At 45.8% G+C, this 3,271-nt stretch overlaps 1 long non-coding RNA gene across 1 annotated transcript; it reads left to right on the forward strand.

Annotated features, from left to right (window-relative positions):
- The first annotated feature begins 828 nt into the window (after positions 1–828).
- Positions 829–2,502, forward strand: LOC105451382. Its single transcript, XR_974577.1, has 3 exons — positions 829–1,027; positions 1,327–1,775; positions 2,020–2,502. It is a non-coding gene; the product is annotated as an uncharacterized LOC105451382 (long non-coding RNA).
- The last annotated feature ends 769 nt before the right edge of the window (positions 2,503–3,271 follow it).

Below are 3,271 nucleotides of genomic sequence, written 5' to 3' on the forward strand. Positions count from 1 at the left end.
GCCTGTCATCTCTCTCTCTCTCTCTCTTTTCCTCTCTCTCTCTCTCTCTCTCTCTCTCTCTCTCTCTCTCTCTAAAGAACAAATAAAATTTGAGCGTCCTTCTAAATATCTTACGACAATCACTGGCAACTTCTCGAGCGCTTTATTCACAAATAAAGATTTGCCGATTCGATAAAGGGCCGTGGAATTGTTCGAACCGAACCGAACCGGCCGCGAACGAGTGTCGAATCAAATATCCCCATTGCCGATGGGGGACCATCGGCCGATTTTACATCGTCGAGTTTACTCGAGCGGCCGCATCTCGGATGTGCAGGATGCACGCGGCATCGCGTAGCCGATAACCCACTTCGGCATCTGGAATCGGATCCGAGATATCCAAAACCCGATATCCGGGAGGGCACGGGGAGGTCGTCGTCGCCTGTGGTAGGAGAGGCGAAAAAAGGCGTGCAGGCGGATACCTCGACGACGGCCGCGCGCGGTGTGTTGTCGGAATGCACATAAACTCGCGGATTTAACCACCGCGTTGCACCGCGTCGCGACTCGACGGGGGCACCGGCTTGGAACGACACGCTCCTTCGTTCGCCTACTCGTTTTCGCACGGCGAGGGAAATACGCAACCCTTATTTTCGCCTCGAGGACGTGTGCACATGCCCGCAGACGATAGGTGCTCAAGGCATCCGCCTGATGTCCCCCCTGACTGTTCCCCCTTCGTGGACCCCGTTCGTTCGTGGTCGTATACCTCCCCCCTTCTCCTCTACCCCTCTATCGATGAATAAAAGACGAACCGGTACGAACGTGGTCGCGAAAATTACAAGCCGGTATATTAAAAGTCGCGATGTCTCCTGTACCTGCAGACAGCGGTGTCGGCAAAACTGTGCCAACCGCTTAATTTACGGCAGGAACGGAACGGCGTCGCCGATAACGAACGGAATTTCGCGGCACATGAAATTTTTCGGAGGACCCGTTTTGCACGAGTTTGACCTGGGACTTGACGAATGAATTCGCGACAACGAAGATAAATAAAACGGTACGAAAATAAACAGGATTAGCATACGTATATCTATGTTTTATTAATTTATTTAAATATGCTTCATTGAGATATATATAAGTTTACTCGTATTTATTAGAATTTTTTAATATTAATTTAGTGCATATTAACGCATTAATTACGTGATAGAATTAAATAATATTGTCATAAATATTTAATACAATTACTAATGGCTTTGCTAACAGAGGTGATATGCAAATGTACAAGTTTCTTGGATTTTCGCAAAATCGTTTTACAGAATAAACCTGATACAATCGCTTTCTTTTCAATACGAGCAGAGCGCGTTCGGAAAACGCTGGCAGTTATCTCGTGAGATCCGTTCAAGCAGACTCCTCCATGAGCGTCCCATCGATCCTATCTCGGCGCACCCGTTTCACTATACAAGAACGATCCAACCGATCTCTACAAGTCGAATCATACGCGCGCAGGTCCGAATCAATGACACCGCGAAAAAAGTAATCGCTCCCCGCTCTTTCCGGCAGCTGCTGAAGAAGAAGAAGAAGAAGAAAAAGAAGTCCTCGAGTTCCACGTAAAAACGAGTTCCATCGTGTGTCCGGTTTGGCAACGCCGATGGTCCATTCACCGTTAACCCCTGAGATAGGTTTGCGGGAGCTCGAAGATCACACCGGAATCTACGCGCGAGGAGGAAGGCGGAGGGGAACAAAACTCGTTATATTCCCTAAAACCGAAGTCCCTGAGTCGAACATACGAGCGTATGATGATACCTGTACGTATTCCTCTTTCCCGTTCCCCTCTCTTTCTCTCTTTCTATAGAGAAAGAAAGAAAGAAATTCCTTCTCCGTCTCTCCGCCGTCTCCTCGCCTGATACGGGCTGGGCGTATCGTTGCGCTCGGTTACCAAACTGGACATAAATTAATCCCGTCAAATGTCCACATTTGTTACCCGATCCTGAGGTCCCCCCTGGCCCGTTCTCTCGGGCACCGCTAAGCAAGGTTAATCTTAACTTATAGGTATGAGGCTTGCGTAAGCCTGTACCCGATCGACTACCTGCCCGCAGCGATGCCCGTTTGCCCGCTCGTCTGCCGGAACCACACCCCGGCACCTTTCTCGAAACCTGGCGCACCTGAATCTAGCAAAGTGGCACGGATTTCTGAAATGCCAGGCAAGCACCGATAAACCGCGATAAATGATCCTGTCGCTGTACGCTAATCGCCAAGATAAGCTAATTAATTTTCAGTGTACGAGCTACTCTCTTCTTTTCATGAAACGTTCGATAAATCGTGTACCTGGCCTGTAGCTTCAAATTTCACTGTTTATATCGATAAGTGGAAATCCGACTCAAAAACGATGTAATGCTACAAAAAGTATTTTCCAGATAACATTTAAAGAAGCAGCTAACATTTAAAGATACAGTATTATATTACGTATATACTCAATTCTTAAAGATATAACATATAGTTTTTTAACTGTATATACATATAAAAAATTAATATAATCATAAAATCGACAGTAAGTTATTCTCATTGTATAGTTAAATCACTGTATTCCTCCCCTCCCCCTCGCCAATTGAAAAATCGACACTAAATCATGCTTTGATGATAGTACAAACCCGCCGTAAAAATGATGCAACAATGAGATACAACCGTAGTACCCGAAGTACAACTAAGGATATCGAGTTACCGGTTTCGCGGGAGCCACCTTATCGGGTATTCAACACGGAGTATGTCGGAGTCTGTCGATCGTTCGATCGCGCTCGTGAATGATCTCGTCTCTAGAAATGGCCACTACGAACATTTGTAAAAGGAGGACGCGCTGGAAGTAGTACCAATGCTAATGGCAAAAAGAAACGAATTTCCGCAAATAGACGCTGACAAATAAATTCACTATTATTCCGAAAACATACATGAAGCACGTAAGAAGCAACGTGTCGTTACTTATATGTCAACAAGTCGAACTGTCAGCGTATATGGGATTTCCCGCGAAAGGACGAGCATTAAAATACATCCTGAGCTATTGTTCCGTTTCATTTCAGAGCGCCATGGGCATTCACATCGAACGTACGTGGGGATAACGCATCCCCATGTCAGGAGTTCCGCTCAAACCGATCGCGTATATTACAAAACGAAATAAATTTGGAAAGAATTGAATGAAAATATATCGCGTGTATGTATGTAAGTGTACACAAAAAAATAAGCAACCCTTCGAAGCAGAATAAGTTTCAAGAGACACATAATTTGTGGTGTGGCGACCCCGCGAAAGGAC

Source organism: Wasmannia auropunctata, unplaced genomic scaffold, assembly GCF_000956235.1.
Source record: "Wasmannia auropunctata unplaced genomic scaffold, wasmannia.A_1.0 LD336052.1, whole genome shotgun sequence".
Taxonomy (NCBI): Eukaryota; Metazoa; Arthropoda; class Insecta; order Hymenoptera; family Formicidae; genus Wasmannia; species Wasmannia auropunctata.